Source organism: Pseudorca crassidens, chromosome 7 (genome assembly GCF_039906515.1).
Source record: "Pseudorca crassidens isolate mPseCra1 chromosome 7, mPseCra1.hap1, whole genome shotgun sequence".
Taxonomy (NCBI): Eukaryota; Metazoa; Chordata; class Mammalia; order Artiodactyla; family Delphinidae; genus Pseudorca; species Pseudorca crassidens.
Genome location: NC_090302.1, coordinates 34,138,260 through 34,165,433, shown reverse-complemented (window position 1 = coordinate 34,165,433; position 27,174 = coordinate 34,138,260). Strand labels below are relative to the sequence as shown.

The following is a 27,174-nucleotide window of genomic DNA, read 5'->3' as shown; positions in this document are numbered from 1 at the left end:
TCAGAGTTCAGGAAGGGGCCTATGTTGTCATAAAATAAGCATGGCCTTGGGAATCAGACAGACCTGAGGTCAGATTCTAACTCCTCTCCTTGAAGCAAATAAATGGAGGTTTCTGAGCTTTGGGTCCCAATCTTGAAAATGGGATTAGAGCTGACTAGGATTAGAAGTAACATATATGAAGTGCCTGGCACATAGTATGTGCAGAATAAACAGATGTGATGATTAGCAGGAGACTCTGTATCAACCAGGAAGTCCTGTCACACTGGCTGGAATGTTACACAGTTTGGGTAGCAGGAGTCGAGGGAGAAAGGAATGCTGGCTTTCCCAATGCTTCACCTACTGTCTTTAGGTTCTTCCTTCCTCTTGTGACCTGCATGCCTGAACTCCAAGTTCACCTGGGAGCTGTCCCATTTCCTGAGCAGCGACTGTGGGCTGGGTCCTGTGAGGGGCACTGGAGTTTCAGTTCCTGCCCGGAGGAGCACCCAAGCTGACAGACAGGCAGGCGTGTATATGGAGAGCTGCAGTAAGAGGGCAAAGTGAGAGTCCAGGGGAGGAAGCGGAGTTTGGGGCGGGTCCCAGGGCCCAGGGCAGGCAGGGGCCAAGATGAATGCAAGCCTGGCAGTCTACAGATGGGTAAGCGCAGGGTCAGGGACTTGGGCAAACACTCCTGGTGGCCCTAAAACCAGGCTGCCTTGCCTCTCCTTCTATCTTGGAGCTTATCTTTTAGGGAAAGCTGAATTGATACACTGTCAATAAAGAGCCCAGCAGATATGTAAGAGCTTAGTATGAACTTGTAGGCAGAAAGCTAATCAAATATGTCAAGCAAACAGATTCACAAAGTCTTTTGTATGCCTATCTGAGCTAATATTTCAGAAGGAAAGAGGGCACCCCTTCCCCCCCTACCTTGGCACAGTACACGTGAATTTGTGTTAATAAATACTGTTTACAAAGCACTTTGGTCTCAAAATCACCTCCACGTAGATGTTCAGATGCAAGAGCAAGAACTCGCCTTGAACAGCACTTTGCTCTTTTCAGGGCCACTCTTGGTGTGTGAGTCCTGGGAGTCCAGAGGCCTGTGTTCTAGCCAATCTGTGCTTGACTTGCTCTGTGTCCCTCTCTGGGCCTCAGCAGCTCTGTCTGTGAAATGTGAGCATTAGGCTAATTGCCTCCCAGGGCTCCTGCAGATCCAGCGTTCTGGGACCCTGCCATCTTTTTCTGGATACTTGTAACAACCCTGGGAGGCAGACATCATCATGCCCATTATACAGATGGAGAGTCAAGGCTCTGAGGTCACCAGAGAGTCAGAGGCTGAGCCAGACCAGAACCCAGAGCCCCAGACCTTTCCTGAGTATTCCTTCTAGAAATCCATGTGTGTACACATCCATGGATATCAGGGTGCGTGTTTCCACATGTGCCCCAGAGCTGCCCTGCAGTTGTTCCTGGATGCTGCGTGTGCAGACCCATAGGCTGGGCCAGGCCTGTTCCAGGCAGTTCCACCCCATGGGAGGTGGGGGAGAAGGAAGGAGTGGAGAGGGAGCTACACCTACATTTTTGTGCTGCCCACTGATTTCAGCTGCTGCAGCTCAGGCTCCTGACTGCCGTGTACTTAGCTAAGTCTGAGTGACTCCATACACGGGCAGTGAGCTGGAACGCTCCCCTCCAAGCATCACAACTGTGAGTTCCTCTCACAGCTGGGATCCAGGTCTGCGGGAGCATCCACGGATCTGCGCGCAGAAACAAACGCATACACGCACATACACGTGCACACACAAACATGCACGCATGCACACACAGGTGGCAAATTTTTTTCCCCACTCTGGTCCCAGTTTTCTCAGCAGTAAAATGGGAGACAATTCTCTTTGCCTTGCCAGAGGATCCTTTGAGCTCAGAGACATTGCAGTTAACTTCGCAAACTGTAAAGAACTGGGAAAGACCCTGCTGAGATAACGCTCGTCCACGTGAATGGCAGAGAATGGGACTTTTTTCCTTTTTCTCAAATAATAAAAGAAGCCATGTGAGCTGCCTTTAAAGAAGACTAGATAAATTTACTCTAGTTTTATCTTAATACAAAACTGGTGATTTCAACCTCAGAATCACACTATCCAGTGTGCCCTTCTCCTGCCAAATCTGGAATGGTTTGATTGCAGAGAATACCCTGACTCACAATTCAAAAGGAAGCTGATACAGTGAAGTGGTTAACAGAATGGACTCTGGAATCAGACTGCCTGGCTTCTAATCCCAGTTCTGCCACTTGCTAATTGTGTCACGTTGCCTCAGACGTGTTATTAACTGCCTTGTGCCTCAGATTCCCCATCTGTCAGGTGGGATTTCACTGGATAGCTATGAGTATCTAGCTATCATTCAAAACTGTTCCATAAGAGTGGCTATTTTTGATGGACATATTCAAGGTCACTCAGAGATTCATTGCCAGTGCCAAGGCTAACCCAGAGCTCTCCTGTGTTCCCTCCATTCTACACTGGCTTTGAGAGAACCCTCTGTTTTTGGAGGGAAGACAGGTACTCTGCCCCAACTCCCTGCCCACAGCTTTGTCTAAGGTCCCATGGGAGGTTTTAATGAGGGAAACTCAAACTCTCACTGGTTAAAGGCAAAAAGGTGGGGCTTTCTACTCCACCCTCTACCAGTGATAGCATCAATATCACCGTCATCTGTGCCTGGACACCAATGTCTTGTGGCAGAGGGTTTGAAACCCTGAGGGCTGTAAGGACTCAAAAATTTATTGGAAAAGGAATAAACTAAATGAAGAGTTGGGCTCCAATTTCTGCTCTGCCCTGACAAGCTGGATGACCTAGGCAAGTCACTTCATCTCTCTAAGCCTTTGGAGAGAACATTGGTTGCAGTTCTTAAGGCTAGGATTTGATAGGATCAGAAATGTCACACTCCCAGGGATGTTGATAAAAAGCATTTGCTCAGCTTGGTGAAAGTGTGAGGAGAAATCAAACATGGAGACTGACTCTAACCTGCTATGCTGCCAAGAGCCATCCTAAGACCTCATTATTGAAAAATGACTTATGACGGTAATTTTATTTGCAATTCAATCACAACACAAGAAGCCAAGACACAAAAGATCAAGTCATGGAAGCTGTCTGTTCTGAAGGCGGCTGCCCAGAGGGTGAAAACTGGTGAGGCTTCAGGCTGTGAGTGAGCACTGTGGTAAAAGGGCTAAGCACGTGGCTTTTGGTGTTAGCCAAACCTGGGTTTGAATCCCTGCTTGGTCACTTACTAACAGCTGATTGACTTTACATAAGTCCCTCATCCCTCTGCATCTCAGCTTCCTCATCTGTAAAATGGGCATGATAATCATGGCCCACATGGCTGTGTGCAGGATTCCATAAGGTGAGGCAGTGGAAAGCTCCCAGCACATAGTAAGCTCAATAAATGGAAGATGTTGGTCTCATTTCAGATTCTCTTGCCTTGGTGTGAGAGAAATAAAACTCAAGTCGTTTTATTTCTTAACAAAGAAAGCTTAAGCAAAGAAGGCATTTTATTGTTTTAAGTAACCAAGAAGGGCAAGGGTGGAGCTGGCCTCAGGGAGGTCTGGTACCAGGGACTCGGACACCAAGACACTTTCTTCTCAGCTTCTCATCTCTAACTGTTGGCTTCATTTCATTCTGCCACAGACAGCCTTCTCCATGGGTGTGGATTTGTCTTCCACAAGCTCTCCATCACATCAGGAGAGGATTCTTTCCCACCAGCTAAAAGAAACCCCAAGAAAGGACTCCAATTGGCCTGGTTTGGGTCACATGATCATCCTTGGACCAATCACAGTAGCCAGGAGGTTGGAGCCCTCTGATTGGCTCAGCTTGGGTCATGTGCCTAAGGCCTCAAGGGGTGTTTCTTCCTGGAATAAACAGAGGAAGGGGGTGCTGTGCAATTTTCTCCTTAGAGACACCAACGTGTGGGTGGAGTTGGTGAACCGTTCTCTGCACCAGCTGCTGGGGATGGCATGAAGCCACTTCTTACAAGTGCTACATCCTCTTAGCGTGTTTCTGGTGCCACGTTTATCCTAAAATGTACTCTTTGTAAAAACAGCTCAACTTAATACAGCTTAATGCTACCCAAATCCACCATCTTCAGCTGCTGTTTGCAGAGCTTATGCAGTGCTCACAGCAGATGGAGCCCAGGCATGATGGCAGTCTCCCTGGAGGGCAGAGTGAATCTTTCCCTGCCTCTACTCACTCATCTCCAGACAGTGGGACCCTTGCCTCTGGTTCTGCCACTGATCCCGGGCTGCAGATCTCAAGGAGACTGGGAGTTCTGTACTTAAAGTAAAAAATGATAGCACTAGAAGGGACCCCATTTCACAGGTGGGGAGACTGGCCCATTTCACAGGTGCGGAGACTGAAGGCACAAGAGGACAAGCAGCCTGCCTATCCAAGGACACAGAGCTCCTTGGGGAACTGTGTCATCATCAAGCACCCTCAGCCTGTGGATATGGTAGGTCCTCAATAAAGGAATATTCCTGGCCTCCTGATTCCCAAGCCCATATCATTCCACTTCCTCTTGAGCTTAAAAAATCTTAATTTCTAGATCTAAAGTCCTTTCCCATTCTAAGGGGGATGGGTCCTTGGCCAGGAAGGGTAGGAATGACCAAAATGTTCACAATCCTAGCTGAAGTGACTGAGAAGTGGTGTGTGGTATTAGGGACAGGCAGATGGTGAGGAACAGATGGGAGCAAGGTGAATATACTCATCATCTTTTTACAATTTATGATTTGGTCCTGTGTGTGATAGGCAGGGCAGGGGTTCCATTCCCATCTGCTGGATCAGAAGACTGAAGCTCCAAGAGGGCAGGTGACTTACTCAGCCTTCCTTCCCTTCCAGCAAATTGTGGAGGCACTTAGACCCCTTCTCAGGTTTTGGAGTTTCAGCTTCTGGCTCACCAGCCCTCTGTAGCATACACTTTGGTAGCTCACCCACATGCGCTCAGCCCCTGCCGCTCTGCCTGGGGGCTCTACCTGCTGGTCATTCCCAGCACAGGCCAGACATGCTAGGGAATTGAGAGTCCCCTCCCTGGCCGCAGTTTTCCACTGGTGACTGACACGAGTTGGGGGATACATACCCCAGCTGCCTGGCCCCTCAGGTGGGTCAATGCCAAGGCTGTACACACTGGTTCCCAGAGCCCCCAGCATAATCAAGCTCCAGTTACTAACAGGGGCCACTTGCTTGATAATGTGCCATTCACCGTGCTCTTCCCCTTCCCTGCTTTACTTCCAGGCTCCCTGGCAGCATTTCCTGGGAACCCCTCCCAAATAAACCACTTGCACTTGAATCTTTGTCTTAGAGCCTCCTTTTAAGTCACCCAAACTAAGAAAATCATCTTCTTTGAAAAAAAGAGGGTGGACCGATTGTCTAAATAATGACAGATACAGACTATAAAAAGTAAATTCAAGTCAGGTCTAGAATGCCACAATGCCTGCCTGCCCCTTTCCCGGCTCCACCCTCACCAGTCCTGCAAGTTTCTCCACCACCCATTAAGGAGGTCATTATGTGTGAGGGCATCACAGGTCATGCTACCAGTACCATGCAGGGCTGACTCCATCCCTGAGCCCTGGGTGACAGTTTCCCATGGCTCTGACAAGGTGTCAGGAGTGAGTCGGCACACGCTCTGCCTTCTCAGGCAGGTGGCTGGTCTGTCCTGATGCCACACATGAACCCAGCCTCATGTCACCCTGTTCCAGGACTGACCCTCTCCCTAGGATGACCTATGCCTGGGCCTGAGAACTAGAGTCGTGGAGTGGGTCATGGAATGCCGGAGCAGGAGACAGTCACAGGGACTGGGCTCCGCGTCTAACCCACCCATGGCAGGGGGAGGAGCTGAGACCTGGGGGCACAAGGTCTGTCCAAGGTCACACAATGCATCAGGAGTGGAACAGCATATGAACCCAGGCTTTCTTCCTTTTATTTCCAGTTTGATGCATTTGCTTCTCATCATCAGACTGTAGGGAAAGAGGAGAGGGGAGCAGGACAGAAGGAGCATTGGATTGAAGGCAGGTGGACCTCGGCTTAAAACCTGCTTTAGCCGACTGTTGGCTGTGTGACCTTAAGCGAGTTACTCAGTTTCATGTGCCTCAGTTTCCACGATTGTAAAGTCAAGGTTCCATTACCTTTCCAACAGTGCTATTGGGAGGCTCAGCAGAGATAACCGAGGTGGAAGGCACCTGGTAATAAGAGATGCTCAATAAACACCGGGTGACTCTGAGTCTAAAAGGAGATTCCTCCCATGGTACAGGCTCTCACGTGGGTTAAACTCCACAGAGAGTTTATATAGAAGTGTCCTCACCATCTTTATCATCACTTCTAGAAAGTCTATAGCACAGTCTAGTGCAGAATTTCCGGATGGTGTCCTTTAGAGTTAAGTGCTACTGCTGTGTGAGAAAAGGTGCCACATGAAAAAAGAACTGCACTGCCAAGTACATTTGGAAAGGGTGGCATTAACGTCGACCAAGTTCACAGGCTGCAGGACCTGTCATGGCCTCTGCTCCTAGATGTGCTTTGTTCACATGCAGCATCTCCCAGCGCATCTGACCGTATAACTCTTTGTCAGGAGCATTAAATGTCTCCCAGTAGTTGGGAATGCTCCAGGAAGCAGTTTGGGAAACAGCTGCTGTCCAATGGAAAGGCCACCTGACTGAAGTCAGTTACTGTCACTTATTCATGTGACCTTAAACATGTTCCTGACCTGTATGGGCCTCAGTTTCCCCAACTGCAAAAAGAGAGGGGGAAGTGGAATCCCTAAGGCTGCTTCCAGTTCTGATGTGCTGGGATCTTGAAGCTCTTCTCCTCTACCATTAGCTCCCTGCTTGTAATACTAGTTCACCCAACTCTGGCCAAGGACGGTGCTGGGAGAAGGGCAGAGGGTTCCAAGAGGGCACCGGCAAGCAACCCCATGGCTGGTCTCAAATCTGCCCTTCAAACGTAAGTGGAACAGTGCTGGGTAGGGTGCAACCAGCCTCCTGCCTGGAGAGAAGACAGGAGAGCTGCTGTCTTCCCCTCCTTCCTCCTCTGCCCTGCTGCCGGGACAGTCAGCCGCTGGGGGATTAAGAGTGGGCCCAGCGCCCATTCAAGCCATTCAACAAGACAGGAAGCCAAGCGCGCTCTTGCCCGCCCGTCTCTGCTGGGCAGGTCGGCAGGATTACACACATTGTGCTGAGGAATCACACAAAGGGAGGCCCTGCCCATCAGGAAAGGCCGTGTCCAGGCGGGTATGCACCGCCCGATGGCTGGGGCGGGCTGCTGGGCTGCAGCGCTAATCCTCTCCTCCATCAAGCCACAGGCTGCACCCTCACGGTGCCCAGAGCTGCCCTTTACCTGCACAGTGAGTGGTTCTGGGCTCCCAGGGGTACGATGGGTGCCATCCATTACAGTGCCTCCCAAGACAAAGTCCCTGCATCCACACGCGAAGTTTCAGCCTGTGCGCAGGAGTCTTTTCTGAGCACAATGCAGAGACCTGCACAGAGGGCAGGCAGACAGGCAGGCGGGTGAGGACAAGTTCACCTCTCTGAGCCAGAGGCTCCTGAAGGCCTCTGGGGAACAGGCATGTTCATTTTCTCTACCTTCTTACAGCCACCATCTAATCCTTAACCTGGATCTGGCTTTGAAGGTGACTCGAACACAGACATGTCCCTGTCAGCTCCCAAGGGCCAATGGGCCAGATGTGACTGGACAGCCAGGCTCTGTGCAGGTGGGTCCCACCTGGCCACTTGAAAACATGGGCATTCACCATCTGGGATCCTGTGATTTGCGCTCCAGGTGATGCTGGGTGCCCTGAACTTCACTCATGCCTAATTTCAGCCATATCCGTGTACACCCGCGCTATTACTGATAATGTTTTTCTTTTTATCAACTTGCTTTTTAAATTGAAGTAACTTCTTTAGCCTTTTGCTAAGCTATAATATCTATGAAATCATGGGTCTTACATGCTAGTAGTTCCTAATACAATAAAAATAATTTCCCAAACATAAAAAAAAAATGGTATGTCCTTAGACTACCTAAAATCAGCTTGGGAATTATCAGTGGTAAGTGACATAGAGAGAATGAGACTGGATAGTCTCTAAGCCCCCTTCAACTTTGGGGAGCTGGGATTATAGGATACTGAGAATCCTCAATGCCACTGATTCCAAAATTCTCCACAGTCACCTAAGCCAGACCCTCAAGAGTCCTTCCAGACTCCCCCGATGCAGTCACTAGGCAGTCCTGCCTCCTGAATACCTTGCCCATCCCCAGGGCCACTGCCTTGGTTCAGGCTTTCACCCACTCTCACTCGAATGCCTGGTAGCTCCTGGCTGGTCCGCCTGTACCTCCTGACTGCCTCTAATCCCTCTCCACCCTGCAGCCAGAGCACTCTTTTGGCCATGCATATTAAAGTACCTGGAACACGGGAAACGCTCCACTAATGATAGCTATGATATTTTTTAAGAATACAAATCTAATCATGTCTCTTTACTGCTTAAAAGCTTTCCATGGTTTCCCCATAGACCTCAGGATAAATGGAAACTCTGTAACCCAGTATGGAAGGCTCTTTCTGATCTAGCCCCTACCTAGTCCTTTGGCTGTGTTTTCCGTCACTTCCCAACTCTATCCCTGTGTTTCAGTGAAACCAGAACACTGAGGTGTCCACGTGTGCCATGCTGTTTCATGACTCTGTGCTTTTGCTGATTCTGTCTCTTCTGCCAGGAATGTTCCCCCTTCCCTGACTGCCACCTCTTCCTCAGAGGTCTAGCCAATTTAGGATCTTACTAAATTGCATCATCCTCTCTGTATCAGTTAGCTTCTGCTGCATAACAAACCAAAACATAGTGGTTTAAAACAAAAAACACTGATTATTTCTCATAAGTCTGTGGATTGGGTGGATGGTTCTTCTAGTCTAGGCTGACTCAGCTAGGGACAGATGGTCTGGAGTGGCCTCACTCACATGTCAGCGGCCTCAGCTGGTATATCTGGGATAGCAAGGATGGCTAGAGCCTCTCTGGACATGATCTCACCCTCCAGGAGGCTAGCTTGGACTTATTTACATTGTGGACTCAGGTTCCCAGCAACAAGAGAAAGGGCAAGCCCCAGTGTGCAAGTGCTTATGAAACCTCTGTTTACATCACATTTGCAGATGTTCACTGGCCAAAGCAAGTCACCAGATTCAAGGGGTAGAGAGTGGAAGAGCAGCAAAGTCATATTGTAAAAGGAGTGCATATTAGCATTGGAGGCAATTATGCTCTTTTATAAAATCCCACATTTTCTGAAATTTTCTACAGTGAAAAACTCTTGTCTTCCTGGTACATGTTTTCCCCTTATTCTGGTAACATCACCCTCCTTTCTCTTGAAGAACTAGTCCCTCCTCACTTCAATCAAAATCCCTCCCCCAGCCACAGTACCTCATCTCCTGGGCTATGGTGATTGGCCCAAAGGTCAGGCACATGACCCAACAAAAGCCATTCAGTATTCTTCCCTAGGATTTTTAAATTGGAGCTGGAAGTAAAGAACCCTCTCCTCTCCGTTGAGGAAGCTGGGAAGACACGCCCAGAACAACCAGCAATCATGAAGCTGCCAAACCTACATGAAACCATATCCTAACCATCCCAGGGTTTGCTCACAGGAACCAATTAATGCCCCCTATTTGCCTAAGTTGATTAGAATATCTATCACATGCACCCAGAGTCCTGACCACCTCACCTTTCCTGTCCCAGGCAGGAGTGACCATACCTCCTCCTTTGTTCCACTATTATACCTATTATACCTGGGGTTCACCTCAATTATCAAGTGTTGGCTACATGACATCAGTCAAGAAACGGTAAAGCAGCTGACCTTCGGCAGCCAGGAAGGTCACCAGCACTGCACAAAAGATATCACCTTCCCAATGTTTCTGTTCAAAGGAGAATTCTTTTTCAGCTTGGATTCCAACCAGGAAATTATTCTTCCAACCAAAGGAAGCAGATTATAACTCTCAGAATTGTCACATCCCTGCAGAAAACAGGGAGATTTGGAGCAGGCGGCTCATATTAGGAGAAGGGAAGCCATCCCCAGATGGAGGCAGAGGCAGGGTGCTGGAATCTTGAAGAGTGAACAGAGGAAATAGAAGTCTTCTCTAGGAATAAACTAACAAAGGCTTGCACTTGTCACAAGCTCTGAGTAATGTCATAAGACAAGCCTAAAGATGTTCTTTAAATATTAATAAAGGCCATGAGACAAGAAAATATCACCCTCTTGCAGGTGGCACAGGAATCCAGAGGAAGATGTGTGAACTTGGAACAAGACAGACCCATAACGGACCTGAAAGGAGGACCTTCCTTAGTTAAGTTGATCTTTGGAGACCAGGACACACTCTCAAATACTAGGGTTTCTAGAGGCATGCCTGAGGGATTATACTGTACCTCCAGGTATACAGCATTTCCTTGCTGGTTCTCGGCATCATGACATTGTTTGATAGAACCGTATGCCCTTACTTACCCACAAAGGAGATCTCTTGTGTGTAATCCTATTTCTCGCACCCAGTGAGTTGTACTCCAGCTACCCTCAATCCCATAATCCCTCCAGCTCAATCTTCCAACCACATCCGGAATTACTGTAGCTGAAATTGAGCTTATACCTTTGTGGTACTCCAGTGTACACTGGTTAGGAATTGCTGCCTTAGCTGTACAGCTAAGCCAATGAGATCTTCTGACAAGGAGCTGGATGTTTATGTCAGAGCTCATGGATTTGCAGTATACTGTACACACTCTCATGCATAAATAAGTATATTAAAATATATGTAATTCGTGCTTAATAATATGCTTCAATCTTTTTTAGTAGTCCACTTATCTTAAAGAAAATTTTAAATTAAGGTATTAACTGCGGGCTTCCCTGGTGGTGCAGTGGTTAAGAATCCGCCTGCCATGCAGGGGACACGGGTTCGAGCCCTGGTCTGGGAAGATCCCGCATGCGGTGGAGCAACTAAGCCCATGCACCACAACTACTGAGCCTGTGATCTAGAGCCCGCGAGCCACAACTACTGAAGCCAGTGAGCCACATCTACTGAAGCCTGCACACCTAGAGCCCATGCTCTGCAATAAGAGAAGCCACCGCAATGAGAAGCCCACGCACCGCAAAGAAGAGTAGCCCCCGCTCGCTGCAACTACAGAAAGCCCACGTGCAGCAACGAAGACCCATCACAGCCAAAAATAAATAAATAAAATTTATAAAAAAAAAAGGTATTAACTGCATACAGTAAAGTACTGGAAATGTCCTATATCCTGATCTTGGTATACGTTTATATATTCCTATATATGCTCATAGATTCCTGGCTTCTTTTGTTCAGCATAATGTTTCTGAGATTCATTCACGTTGTTGCATGTATCAGTGGTTTGTTCTTTGTCGTTGCTGAGAAGTATTCCGTTGTGTGAATATATTGTAATTTGTTTATAGACACTAGGACACCTCCAGTTTAGGGATATTATGAATAACACTGCTATGAATCATCTTGTCTTTTGGTGAACTACATTTCTCTTTGGTTTATATTCAAGAGTGGAAATTCTGGATCATAGGATAGGTGTATATTTAGATCTAGTATGGGATTTTAATAAATTACTGAGGTTTTTTTCCCTTCATAAAGTCCCTCCAGGTACTGTTATATGCAGGCTCCCAGACTGAGATGGACTCTACCTGAACTTCAGCCTATATTCTGGTGTTCTAGACTGGCCCAACCAGATCAGCAGCTCCCTTTGCAGAATGTTGTCTTAATAAAGCATTTTTGTACCTTGTCTGTGCTACAGACCACACAGGCACTGTCTCACAGTCCACTGTAAACATTGTTTTATATTCCACAACCCCCTCCAATCCCCACAAGACTGAATGCTCTCTGAAGGCAGATACTCTGCCATCCCTATAATCTCCCTTGCTTGGTATGCAATAGATAATTAATGTCTAAAGATTAAATAATAATAGCTAGTTTATTAGCTAGCTGTTGCTGTATGCCAAATTACCCTAAAGCTTAGTGGCTTAAAACCACATTTGTTCTCTCAGAGTTTCTATAGGTCAGAGAGCCAAGAGTAACTGAGCTGAGTGGTCTGACTCAGAGTCTCTCATGAGATTGCAATCAAGGCACTGACCAGAGCTGCAGTCATCTGAAGGCTTGACGGGGACTGGAGGAGCCTCTTCCAAATTCACTTACTGCTGCTGGCTGATGTCTGGACACCTCAGTTCCTTGCCACAGAGTCCTTATGACATGAAAGCTGGCTTCCCCAAAGCAAGTGACTAAAGAGAGAGAGCAAGGGCCAAGCTGCCTTGTCTTTTATGACCTAGTCCTTGAAGTCGCACGTGGTTACTTCTGCTTTATTCTATTCATTAGAAGTGAGGCACTAGATCCAGTCAATATTCAAGAGGAGGAGAATTAAGCCTCACCTCTTGAAGGAAAGAATATTAAAGAAGTTGTAGACATATCCTAAAACCATCATCTCTAATAGTAGCTAACATTTACTGAGTGGTTACTATGTGCCAGGTGCTACACTGTGTGTTTTTACAGAGCATTTTGTTTAATCCTTATTACAATCCTACAAAGGAGATACTATCCTCAGTTTTTCAGGCAAGAAAACTGAGGTGCTGAGAGACTAAGGAATTTGCCCAAGGTCCCACAGCCAATGACAGAGCTAGGATGGGAATCCAGGAGTTAGACTCCAGAGCTTTTGCTTCTATAACCACTAAGTTATATAATGAACGAGAGATGGTGGATGATTTTATGAGTCTAGGTTCTCAGATGGAGTGGTGGGCCAAACGGTGGCACCAAAGATACGTCCATTTCCTAATTTCCGGAACCCATGAATATTACCTTTCATGGCAAAAGATGTGATTAAGTTAAGGATCTTGACAGGAGGAGCTTAATCCCGGATTATCTACGTAGACCCTACGTGCAATCATATGTATCTTCATGAGAGCCGGAAGGAGTTTTGACACAGACAGAAGAGGAGAAAACACACAGGAAAGGTGAGGTGAAGACAGAGGCAGGGATTGGAGTGATGCAGCCCCAAGCAAAGGAATGCCAGCAGCAACCAGAAGCTGGAAGAGGCAAGGAATGAATTCTCCACTAGGGCCTCCAGAGGAAGCACAGCCACGCTGACACTTTGATTTGAAACTTCTGGCCTCCAGAACTGTGAGAGAATACATTTCTACAGTTTTAAGCCACCAAGTTTGTGGTACTGTGTTACAGCGGCCACAGGAAGCTAACATAGATGGCAAAATGTGTTCTACCTCCCTGTTCGCCAGTGTTCCTCCTGAGGACTGGAACGGGGTGTCACAGGCTTGTTAGCGTGGTTCTCATCTTTGGATCAACTTGGCATCAACTCATCCTGAAACAGCAGAAGAAAAATTAAACCCGGGTAAAAAAGAGGAAGAAAATTGTATAAAAACTACCTATATTATTATTGAACTTAAATTTTACCCTGATCTTCCTGGTAGCTGAGGCTAAAAGAAAATCGGAATGGATTATATAATTTTCATTTTCTGATAAAAAGGAATCACATCTGTTCTTCAAGAAACACACGTCTTTCCCTCATATTATATTCTAAGAATAACTGAGCAAGTATATCTTCATACACTGGACAAAACAAGAGATAAAATGTCAACAGTAACTTAAGAAGACCGAGGGACCGTCCTCATGTGGCAGTTTCTCGTGTAATCCTTGGATAAAAACTACAGCCCAAAAGAGAAACACAGTTCAACATCCTGGCCACACAGGCTGGAATCCAGGAATGAGAGCTCACATGGATACAGGGTGCCAGAGTTCACAAAGTACTTTTATACCCATCATCCTATATGTGCTCAAACAGTTCCTGAGAGCCAGGCAGGGCAGACAGTATAATCTGCATTTTCAAATGTATAAACCAAGGCCCAGAGAAGTGAAGAGACTGTCCCAAGGTCACAAAGCTGGTGACTGGCGGGGCTGGGTTTCAGTGAGACTCCAAGAACACATCTCCAGGCATGCTGGCTCTACTTAGTCCACAAGCCTCCTACTGTTCTCCAAGGATTGCATGCCCGTCTGTTGTATCTCTCCAAGCACACTGAGCCTTTGGAGGAAGGGTCCTCCTCTCATACTTCTTGGGAAGCCCCTGCTACCTGCCCAGGGCTAGTCCTGAAAGATATCACACCATGTGTCAGGCCCTGCCCCAGGAGAAACCATGCCCCACCCCACCTTGGCCTGCTCTTTTAGTCAGTTCCCAAGCCAGCTGAGAACAGCTGCCTAAAGGAGAGGAATTGAGGATGGGATTGTGGGGTTCAAACCCAGTACCTCACAGAGGGATCTAGGAGTGAGCACAATGCCCAGCCCGGCCAGGGCGCTGTCCACCCCGCAGTGCTGACCTGCCCCTGGTTGCTGGGAAAAGATGGGACCCCCCAGGGAGATGGGTTTGGCCTTCCCATCTCCCAACCCTCCACGACCAGCGGCTGAGGGGGTTGGAGACATTTTGTCCCCTCATGGACCAGGAAGAGAAAGAGAAGGAAGGGCTGACCACTTCTGCTCTTCTCGCTCACTTTCTCCCCACCCATGCCCTTTGGTGCCTCTTTTTCCCTGATTCATCCTCTTCCTCTGCTTTCACCCCATTCCAGCCTCCTTGTCTTTCCTCTGGAGTCACTTTCTTTCCACTTCCCTCATCCCTATCCTCTCTCTCTGTTCCTTCCCTCCTCCCTCTTTATTTTTTTTTATTGAAGTATCGTTGATTTACAATATTATATTAGTTTTGGGTGTACAACATAGTGATTCAAATTTTTTATAGACTATACTCCTTTTAAAGTTATTACAAAATAATGGCTATATTTCCCTGTGCTGTATAATATATCCTTGTTGCTTATTTATTTTATACATAGTAGTTTGTCTCTTAAACCCATACCCCTATCTCACCCCTCCCCACTTCCCTCTCCTCACTGGTAACCACTTGTATGTTCTCTATATCTGTGAGTCTGTCTCTGTTTTATTTTACACATTCACTTGTTTTATTTTTTTAGATTCCACATATAAGTGATAACATAGAGTATTCATATTTCTCTGTTTTACTTATTTCACTAAGTATAATACTCTCTTGGTCCAGCCACATTGTTGCAAGTTGCAGAATTTCATTCTTTTTAATGGCTGAGTAATATTCCATTATGTATATATACCACATATTCTTTAACCATTCATCTGTTGATGGGTACTTAGGTTGTTTCCGTATCTTGCTATTGTAAATAGTCCTGCTATGAACATTGGGGTGCATATATCTTTTCGAATTAGTGTTTTCATTTTCTTTGGATATATAGCCAGTAGCAGAACTGCTGGCTGATATGGTAGTTCTATTTTTTATTTTTTTTAAGAACCTCATACTGTTTTACACAGTGGCTGCCCCAATTTACAATCCCACCAACAGTGTACTACGGTTCCCTTTTCTCTGCATCCTTGCCAATATTTGTTATTTGTAGACTTTTAAAAAAAGAAATTTACTTATTTATTTATTTTTGGCTGCATTGGGTCTTCGTTGCTGTGTGCGAGCTTTCTCTAGTTGCGGTGAGCGGGGGTTACTCTTCATTGCAGTGCTAGGGTTTCTCATTGAGATGGCTTCTCTTGTTGCGGAGCACAGGCCCTAGGCGCACGCAGGCTCAGTAGTTGTGGTGCACGGGCTTAGTTGCTCCACAGCATGTGGGATCTTCCCAGACCAGGACTCAAACCCGTGTCCCTGCATTGGCAGGTGGATTCTTAACCACTGTGCCACCAGGGAAGTCCTATTTGTAGACTTTTTGATGACATCCACTTTGAGAGGTGTAAGGTGATATCTCATTGTGATTTTGATTTGCACTTCTCTGATGATTAGCAGTGTTGAGCAGTTTTTCATGTGCCTGTTGGCCATCTGTATATCCTCTTGGGGAAAATGGCTATTCAGGACCTCTGCTCATTTTTAATTGGGTCATTATATATTGAGTTGTCTGAGCTGTTTATAGATTTTGGATATTAACCCCTTACCAGTCATAACATTTGCAAATATTTTCTCCCATTCAGTAGGTTGTCTTTTCATTTTGTCGGTGGTTTCCTTTGCTGCGCTAAAGCTTTTAAGTTTAATTAGGTCCTCTACAATGAGGTACTACCTCACACCAGTCAGAATGGCCATCATTAAAAAGTCTACAAATAATAAATGTTGGAGAGGGTGTGGAGAAAAGGGAACCCTCATACACTGTTGTGGGAATGCAAATTGGTGCAGCCACTATGGAAAACAGTATGGAGGTTCCTTAAAAAACGAAAAATTTTGTTGCCATATGATCCAGCAATTCCACTCCTGGCCATATATCTGGACAAAACTGTAATTTGAAAAGATACATGCACCCCTATGTTCATAGCAGCACTATTTACAATAGGCAAGACATGGAAACAACCTAAATGTCCATTGACAAATGAATGGATAAAGATGTAGTATATATATACAATGGAATATTACTCAGCCATAAAAAGAATGAAATAATGCCATTTGCAGCTATATGGATGCACTTAGAGATTATCATACTAAGCTAAGTAAGTCAGAAAGAGAAAGACAAATACCATACAATATCACTCATATGTGGGATCTAAAATATGACACAAATGAACTTATCTACAAAACAGAAATAGACTTACAGACATAAAGAACAGATGTGTGGCCCCACCAGGGTAGGGGGCAGGGGAGGAATGAATTGGGAGTTTGGGACTAGCATATGCAAACTATTATATATAGAATGGATAAACAACAAGGCCCTATTTTTTGTTTGTTTGTTTCTTGTGGTACGCGGGCCTCTCACTGTTGTGGCCTACTCCCGTTGCAGAGCACAGGCTCCGGACGCGCAGGCTCAGTGGCCATGGCTCACGGGCCCAGCTGCTCCGCGGCATGTGGGATCTTCCTGGACTGGGGCATGAACCCATGTCCCCTGCATCGGCAGGTGGACTCTCAACCACTGCACCACCAGGGAAGCCCAACAAGGCCTTATTGTATAGCAAAGGGAACTATATTCAATATCCTGTAATAAGCCATAATGGAAAAGAAAAAAAATTTTAATAAAATTGAAAAAAAAATTTAATTAGGTCCCATCTGTTTATTTTTGTTTTTATTTCTTTTGCCTTAGGAGACAGATAAAAAATATATAAATATTGCTACCATTTACATCAAAGAGTATTCTGCCTATGTTCCCTTCTAGGAGTTTTGTGGTTTCAGGTCTTTCATTTAGATCTTTAAACCATTTTGAGTTTATTTTTGTATACGGTGTGAAGAAATGTTCTAATCTCATTCTTTGACATGTAGCTGTCCAGTTTTCCCAGCACCACTTGTTTTAAGAGACTATCTTTTCCCCACTGTGTATGCTTGCCTGCTTTGTCATAGATTGACCATAGGTACACAGGTTTATTTCCAGGCTCTCTAACCTATTCCATAATCTGTGTATGTTTTTGTACCAGTACCATGCTGTTTTGATTACTGTAGCTTTGTGGTACAGTCTAAAGTTAGGTACCATGATTCCTCCAGCTTTGTCTTTTTTGTCTCAAGATTGCTTTGGCAATTCAGGGTCTTCCCTTTCCTTACTTTGAAGCATATCTCAGATATTATATATTTTTGTCCATAAATATTTAAGTGTGGGCCTTTAAGGGATATAGTTAATTTTAAAAACATAACTAAAATATACTTACTATTCCTTAAAACTCTGCATTAATTTAAGATTATCAAATAGTAAGGGGGCATTCACATTTCCAATTATTGTCATGCTTTTCTGCTCTCCCCTTCTGCCTCTTTTAATAAAGATAATGATACCTCTTCCACTGCAAAGCCCTCCCAAACACGTTAACTTATTTAATGCTCATATTTGCCCTTGGAGGATGTTCCTCCTTCTGGAAATGAGGAAAGTGAGGCTCAAAGAGGTAAAGAGACTTGTCCAAGGTCACACAATGGGCTAGGGGCAGAGCCAGACCCTGGCCCAGGCCCTGTGTCTCCTAGCCCTTGCTTCTCTCCACCCCAGGGGCCTCGCGATGGGAGATTTCAACCGTCAAGCTCAGAGGCTCCAGGGGAACCTGGAGGAACAGGCTGAGAGACTCTACCCCAGTGGCAGCAGGCTGGATAGTATGCATCCCCAGCTAGGGAGGTACATCCAAGCTCTTTCCTCCAGGTAACAACAGGACCAATTCCTTGACTCAGGCCTATTTGCGTGCAGTAGCTCCCCAAAGCCCGGACAGTGACTGGGGCTTATCACCCCAACTCCTGAGCAGCGTGCCTTAAGCCCCCTGCACTACGGCAGATTGGACGCTGACACCCAAAGGGCAGGCACAATAGCCAGATCACTCAGCCAACCTTATCTTAATTCTATTTTTTGCCTAAGTGCAGGAGGAGGGCAAAGGTCTCTGTGTTTTTCTTCTGGGAACCTCCTTGCTTAGCCAGCCATGCACATGCAGAGAATGCCATGGATTCCATTCTAAATCCCCTGGCTTTTGTGGCTAATTCTTCCATTAGTCTGCAGACTACAGAGCAAACCCCTCAGCCTGGCATTCAAGAGCTGCAGTCTGCCCAACACACTGATATAACCTATCATAAAGACCAATGGGACATGTTACAATTTCAAGGCAGGCAAAAAAGCTTTATACTAGCTAATTCCTGAAATTATCCTATTAGAGCTTCACTTCTTTATCTTTAGACTATGCATCTCTGTTTAAATGCAAGCATTGTTCCTGTCAGCAGTGTCCATTAAATCTCCTTCCATACTTCAAATTTAATGTCCTAATATTACCACTTGCTACTTGTTTACCCATATAAACTGTGGTATTTCATATCTCCATACCTTTGCTCATGTAGTTTCCTCTGCCTGAAACTTCATTTCTTCCTTCTTCATCCACTAGCTACTAGAGGTGCTACCTCCTCTGAGGAATCTTTCTGAATGCCTCCTCCTCTCACAGCCTTCCCACCCCCACAGTGGGCAAAGGGCCCTTTCTTGGGTTTAACTTGACCATAGCTGTATCTCACTGCATGGTACCCAGCACATTGTGAGTCCCCCCAAGGGCAGGGATCAGTGCTGTGCATCTAATCTTCCCTAGGCCTGAACACAGGGCCTGGCACATAGTATCGTCTCCACTTAATGGGATGGTTGAAATACTTTATCTCACTGAACCCTCGCTGCAGCCCTGTGGGTTAGGCTGCTGAGGAACGATGGTTCCTCCCATTTCAGAGAAGTGGAGGTTGAGACACACAGAGGCAAAGTGACGTGTCCCAGGCACCCAGTGCTGAGTGGGGGCCACTGCTCTTACGCATGTCTCCTGACCCCTGGTGCAGCGTGCTACTCCTGCTGCTGCCCTCCCAGACAGACCCCGGATGCCCAGGGCCGAGGAGCCGTGACAACGTGGAGCAGAAGCCAGAACTCCAGGCACACTGGAGCTAGCAGCTGTGCTCAAACACCTCAGCACAATCCCCCCCACCCCCCCACCCCCCCCCACCCCCCCACCTCCCCGCTGCCAAGGGCAAAGTCCAAATTCCTCACCACAGGCCTCAGGGCTTCCCACAACCTTCCCCAGGCCCACCTCTGCAGCTTCATCCTATACAGCTCCCTTTCACACGCCCCTGCTCCCACCACACCTGCCTACTCACCCTTCTCCGGGCTCAGCTGACTTTTCAGAACCCTGCATAGGGTGCCCAAACTCTGCCCCTGTCACTGATCATGTCCCCATGATCAGGGCAACTGGATGGAGAGGTAGGGCAGATGTTGACAGGAGTCTTCCAATGTCAGGGTGACAAAGCAGCGTAGCACAAAACAAGCGGATCAGTCAGCATTTGCCACACTGTGCTCATGGAACACTAGCATCCTGAGAGATGCTTATAACTATGTCTCCACAAAAGAGCCCCCTGGGCAATGTAACAGTAATGCCTGGCATGTATTGAGTACTCATATTTCAGGCCCTGTGCAGAGCATTTTGCATGCAATGCTGCATTTCATCCTCACAAGAATACTGAAAGGCAGGCTTCATTTTTTTCTCTGAACTACAAACGAGGAAACTGCAGCTCAGAGAGGCTAGTAAACTTTCCCATGGTCACACAGCTGGAAAGTAGGAGAACCAGGATTCAAAATCCAGCCTGTGCTCTTAGTTATTTTGTGAGACTACCTCCCTCTTTCTCTTGCACTGTTCCTTGAGGAAATTACAGATGTAATTACCATCCTGAGGATTCATATCTAAATTTAACTAAATATTTCCCACACTTATTTGAGGCTGCAACAAGCCCCTCCTCGCCACCTTTTGTTTTACTGAATCCTATACACATCCCACAGAATATAATGTTTCACTGAACTCAGTTTGTGAAATACTGCGCTAGAAGGTATCAGCTCTTATTGTCCTAACAATCTGAGAGCACAGGGTGGAGGAAGGAACCCTGGAGACCTCTGGGCAGAGCTTCCTTATTGTACACATGTGTTTTGAGGCCCAGACAGTGGCCAGTGCTCTCCCTTGTTGCGGCCAACGAGGGGAAGGAGCAGGTCTATGACTCCTTCTCAGGACCAAAAGAGGCCTTTACTCAAGGCAGGCAGGTGAGGCTGGCAGTTTGGAAAGCTCTCACTGGGTGGAATTCACATACCTTCCTGCAGAGGCCGCACAGGCTTCAGGAGATGGAAACTGCTGGAAGAAGCACCATCTTATTGAATAAAAATCATAAGTTCTGAAGACCACAAAGCAGGACGCCTCCACAGATCACACTAAATTTAACTTCTCCAACACAAAGGCCCAGAGAGGGAAAGGCACTTGTCCAAGGCCACACAGCAAGTTCAAAGCACAGCTGGAACTAGAATTTAAGCTTCCTGCCTCCTACTCCAAGGATCTGTCTGGCATTTCCTGCAAATGCTGATATGTGTGTATGTCTCCTCAACCTGGCCAGAGGCCCCTCGAGAGTCAAAACAGTGTCCAATTCATGCCTGACTTCCTGGCTCCTGACACTTAGGGTTAAAGAAATACTGATTAAGTGAATGAATAAATAAAACCCTTGATTTTTACCCAAAACTCTATTTCTCAGCTTGATCATTCACATGGCTGAGATTAACTTTTGGCTGCTTCTGAAAATGAGTATACCCTCAAAGGATAAACATATGCTACCAAAGAATAACAGCAATACTTCTATTACGCCTGATATATATGTGTGTGTATACACACACATCTACATGCTCACACATACACAGAACACCACTCTAAGCATTTTACCTATATTATATTTAAATATCACAGTGACTATAAAAGGTAGGTATTATTATAATTACCATTCCCATCTTGTAGATGAGAAAAAATGTGGCAAAAAGTTGTTAAGTAACTTGTACAAAGTCACACACCTAATGAATAACAGAATCAGGATTTGAACCCAGGCACTCCAACACAAAAAGCTATGTTCCTAACCACTGCCTCTCGAAGGTCCTGTCTATCAAACATGTAAAATGTGCCAGATGCTTTGTTAAGGCATCACTTAACATTACCTGTAACCCTCAGAGGAAAGCCCAGAAATAAATGTTATTTTCTATTTTGCAGCTGGAACAATGGAGGCTCAGAGGTATAAAAGGACTTACTTGTCTAAAGTCACACAGTTAGGAAGTGACAGAATTGGGATTTGAAGCTATCAGTTCTAGTGATATGCCCATAGTCATTAGCTTAAGTAAAAGCTAATGCATTATCATCTTCCATAATATCATGTGAAACATCTTCCTTTTGTTGGTTAGTTTTGTTTTTAGTTATTCATTTGTTCATGCAAATATTTATTGGATTATACACACATACAGACACGTGCACGTGATCTGAGGGATATGGTAATAAACATGACAGATATTGTCCCTACTAACCCTGCCTTCACAAACCTTACATTCTGGTAAGACAGAGCATCATTAAACAATTCATTTCACAATTAATTAGCCAATTAAATGGTGGTAATTGCTACAAAGGAGAGGTAGAGAGAGCTACGGTGTGATTAGCTGTAGAAAGTTCTGGTTAATCTGCTGAACGTTTTGAAAGCTATCATTAAAATTACCTTTCCATAGCTCCATATGGCAGTTGTTTTTAAAAAGAGCAGGATTTCCCTCTTATTTAAATTAATTTAAATTTCCCTCTTATTTATCTGAGGGAAATAAAATCATTGATTAACGCATATTCCTAGACAACAAGACTATTTAAGAGGAAATTAGAGACAGTCGAGACATACTCAACGAGAATGTCTCCTGAGCACCTACTACACAAGGAAACCCTCTGGCGGGCTTTCCCAACGATACCGTTAAATAGGAGCTTTTATCCCAATTTAAAGAGGAGAAACTGAAGACACAGAGGTTAGCCAATTCTTTGAAGGTCAGTCACACAGCTACCAAGTAGGACCAGGATTCAAACCTAGGGTGGTGTGACAGCAACACCCAGAATCTTTCCCTGAACCACACTGTATTTTCTAATCTTAAAAGCCGATCAGCCAAGAGTTGAACCTTTGGACTCTGACACCATAGGTATGCAAAGTCTTCTTGCCAATCCCGTCTCTCCTCCATGCGGCCCTGGAGAAGAAACACTGCATTTTCCGGAAACCAAAAGGATCAAAATGAGGAGATCATGTATGATGCAAACCACACTTCTTGGGGGAATTGTTAATTACTGGAATGATTGCATTCCTTTCCCCTGAGATATAGCCTTCTTGAACAAAAAGCTTTAATATTTTGTTTATGCCAATGGAGTAACCATTCTCCAACTCTCAAATAAGATGCCCACGTGGGGTCTTTTCTCTGACATTCTACAACTCAAGCAAACAAACACTGTTCTTCTCTAAGACAACACCACCTCTTGGTGCAGCCAAACGTTGCCCAGAGTTCCTGGCCCCAATATCAGGAGCAACACCATTTCCTACTAATCCAGTTTTCTCAGAGTTCAAAAGAGACAATGAGGCTTCACTTTGCATTTGAAGAAAAAAAGCTCATCTTCTCTGGACTCATCCTCTGGCCTGGGGATGATCTTCATCTGATCACCCAGTGGGTCTGACTTCACAAATGCCCTTTTCCATCAATGACCAACACTTTGGAGCGTTTTCCAACATTGAGAAAGAATCCAACTTTGGAATAGAAAAGTGTAGATTGTGCCTTGGCCAATGTGCATTCCTGGAGACCTGCTCTTGGAAGCCTACTGCTCCCACCACCCCCAGGCAGTCCCACCACAGGGGTTTGGGAACCCGGATGTCCACTGAGCTGCTCCTGAAGCAGACATCTTGTCTTCTTGAGAGTGAACAGGAAAGAGGACACCTGGACAGACGTGTTCGAACAGCCCTCCCTCCTAAGGAGCTTGCCTTGCAGGTTTCCTAAGAGCTGATGTGCCTGTGGATTCTATAATGAGGAGGGATTTGTTTGTTGAAGGATCTTTTCAGCTTTATTGCTTAACTCAAAGGTGAGAAGGAGGTGGGGGCACGATGAGAATTACTCTCCTTTGCCTTCCCAAATAGTCCAAATTTAAGCTTAGTCTGCCCTGAAACAGCAGCAAAGATAGTTTTAAAAACGTGGAGCCAGAAGTTCTACTCCTGGATTGGCCCCCTAACCTGCTATGTGGCCAGGGCAAATCCTTCCCTCTCCCTGGGCTAGAGTCCCCTCATCTGTTCAATGAGAAGGTGGGAATTATTTTCTGTGTCTCAGTTTCCTCATCAGTGCAATGGGCATTGCAGTAAATATCTGACTTCACTCTCCTGGCTGTTAGAAAGATCAACATGGAATGATATAAACTAGATCTGAGAACGGAAGGCTTAATTTTGACAACGGATGAGTTAGGCCTATAAAGCAGTGTCACGTTCTCATTGGCTTTGAGATTTCCTTGGTGGTGGCTGTTAACTTCTTCGTGCAACCAACGTAATTTATTTTAGTTTATAACTTTTTATTTTGGAAAACTTTTCGATTCACATAACAGTTCCAAAAAACAGAATAGAGAGCTCCCATTCATCATTCGCCCCAACTTTCCCCGATATTAACATCTTACATAACTACTGTAAAAGTATCAAAACTAAGAAATTATCATTGGTACAAAACTGTTAACTACAGACTTCATTGAGACTTCACCAATTTTTCCACTCATGTCCCTTTTTTGTTCCAAAATCCAATACAGGGTAACATATCACATTTAGTCGTCATGTCTCCTTACTCTCCTCAATCTGTGACAGTTTCTTTTTTTTTTTTCCATGACCTTGACATTTTTTGAAGAGTACTGCTCATTTACTTTATAGAATGTCATCAACTCAGGTGTGTCTGATGTTTTCTCAGGAAACAACAGAGCTAATGAGTTTTTAGGAAGACTATCACGGAGATGAAGTTCTCTTCTCACCACATCATATCAGGGGTATGATATACATAAAGTTATTACTGGTGATGTTAAACTTGAGCGCTTGGTAAAGGTGGTGTCTTCCAGGTTTCTCCACTATAATGGTACAATTTTCCCCTTTCCATATCCTACTCAGAGATGAGAAAGACTGAGTTCAGCCTATGCTACACACCAAGTTCTCCCACCCGCTGGGAGAGGAATATCAAAAAATCTGTGGACATACGTTAAAACCACCACACTTGGTGGGAGGTCCCTTGAGGCAATACAAACATCCTGTTTCTCCTTAGAGTTTTGCCTACCAGTTTTACCATACTCAGTGGATCTCGCAATTATTACTGTGGTGTTCTAATGGTGATTTTCTATTTCCCTTATTCCTTCTATTAATACATTCATTATTTGGAATTCTTCTATAATGAAGATTTGGCACTTCTTCCTTATTTGTTTATTTATCTATCTATTCATATCAATATGGATTCATGGATCCTTTTTTAATATATTTGGGTTATAACCCAATATTATATTTATTTACCCACTGCAATTTCTTTTAGGTTGACTCTTATGTCCTTTTTTCATGCTCCATCTTTTTTTTTTTTTTTAAATACATCCTTTCTGGCACTACTTTAGGCATTAGAATCATCTTGTGTTTACCCTGACTTAGTCCTATAACTGGCCATTTCTCCAAAGAGCCCTGGCTCCTTTCACTGGAGAATGACATTTAGGAACCAAGGTCTGGACTCTGAGAGTGCCCATTGCTACTGGGGTGTCACTGCTCCTAGGCCCTCTCAGCAGACAGAGCAAGGAAATGTAGAAGTATGCTGACCCATGTATACACACATATCTATATTTGTTTCTGTATCTATCTGTATATATATATTAAAATAGACATGAATTCATACTGACACTTCTAACCCTACTGTATCCCCACAGAGTTCATTCTCGTTTTTCCCCCATGCTCACGTGTGACTTCCTTCTCTGACAGGAGAAACCTGGCCCCCATTATCTACAATTTATTTACTTATTTGTTTAACCCTCATATACATGTAGTTTCAGAATGCTAACCTCTATTCCTATAAAGAATACATTTAACAACTAGAGTACAGTGTTTATAAACAGTTCTTTTTGTCTTTAGCCAAATACAATTTTTAATATTTAAAAGAATGTCTGGATTTAAACCCCATCTCTGCCACTCGTTGGCTGTGTCAGTGTGAGGAACACACTTAGCATCTCTTTCATCTCAGTTTACTCATCTACAAAACCAGAATAATAGGCTACCTTCTTCATAGCGCTGATGGAGCGGGAAGAATTAGAGGAGAAAAAATATACAAAGGGGCTCAGGAAAATCACCTAGCACTCCTCAAATGTTTGATGTAATCATAACATCACAGTCCCTGAGCTCCAGGGTTGGGCCCTGCAGATGGCAGCTCCTGTCCTCTGAGTCTTGTCCTGCTCTAAGGCACATACAAGGGTTACAAGTGTCCACTCCTTTCTGCATCCAACTCAGTGAGTCTGATCCAGGCCAAGCTGGGAGGGAGCCTGGTCTCTGGCTAAATAAACACAGACACTAGAAGTGTCTAGGCTCTTGGAGGCTCCCACTAGCTGCTGGAGCATTTCAGCCCAACCGCCCTGACCAGAGCCAAAGCTCTTCACTGGCCTTTGTCCTCAGCTGCCTTTTCTTCTGCAAGCAGCAGACCTTTCTGGGGGGCCTCTCCCTCTTTGTTGGGAAAAACTCCAGCATCCTGAGATGGGAAACTTTGCTCTTACTTTATCTGCAGACTGGCAGGGCCCCTTCCCTCCTCTGGTCTTCAGTTTTCCCATCTGTAAAATGAGGGTGTTGGATTAGGTCAGCAGTCCAAACTGGTAGCTGGATCCAGCAGGCATGTGTTGTATTTGGCCCACAGGGCACTTTCATTATTTGTTTTTAATTAATAGCCCTTATTTTTAGAGCAGTTTTAGGTTTACAGAAAATTAGTGGAAAGTTGAGAGCTCCCATATGCCCCTCTTCCTACCTCCACCTCCCTGCCAACAGTTTCCTTTATTGTTAACATCTTGCATCAATATGGTACATTTGTTGCAACTGATAAACCAACATAATACATTATTATTAATTAAAGCTCATCATTTATATTAGGGTTCACTCCTGTGTTGTACAGTTCTATGGACTATGACAGATATAATGTCGTACCTTCACCATTACAGCAGCATAAGAATAGTTTCACTGCCCTAAAAATCCCGTTTCACCTATTCATACTTTTCCCTTCCCCCTAAACTCCTGGCAACCACTGATCTTTTCACTGTCTCTATAATTTTGTCTTTTCTAGAATGTCATGTGCTTGGAATCATACAGTATGTAGTCTTTTCAGACTGGCTTCTTCCACCTAGCAATATGCATTTAAGGTTCCCCCATGTCTTTTCATGGCTTGATCAATCACGTCTTTTTATTGCTGAATAATATTCCATTGTATGGATGTACCACAGTTTCTTTATCCATTCTCCAGTATAATTTTAAGCTGGAATTCTTTGCCAATAGTTAAGAATGGAAGGCATTATACTGAAATCCATATTTTCAGCTTCTCTTAAAAATGGGAAGATCTGTAACACTGGGTCTATCTTTCCAGATGGCAAAAATTGGCTAAAATTGTATAGTATCAGGCCTCTTTGGATAAGGCATGGGTGACCTGCCCACTACAGTCACCTCCTGCCTTCCTTATGTGACCTGCCAGTTCCTGGTAAGCATTTAGACTGAATTTTACATGTTATTAGCAGAGTGACTTCAGGCAAATGTGCTGATTGTTTTCCATCTGCACCATTTCCTATCCCTTAATCCTATTTCTGCCCTTTTTTGTCCTGTTCTGTGTCCTAAGACACTGACCCTGCACAGAC

The 27,174-nt window shown here is 45.1% G+C and overlaps 1 protein-coding gene across 1 annotated transcript in view; it reads right to left on the bottom strand.

Annotated features, from left to right (window-relative positions):
- Positions 1 to 27,174, bottom strand: part of TRMO (tRNA methyltransferase O) — a 193,894-nt gene that overhangs the window by 23,970 nt on the left and 142,750 nt on the right. The window contains exon 10 of the mRNA XM_067743870.1: positions 13,230 to 13,327. The gene's annotated coding sequence lies outside the window, so the exon portion shown is untranslated. The remainder of the gene's footprint in view (positions 1 to 13,229; positions 13,328 to 27,174) is intronic.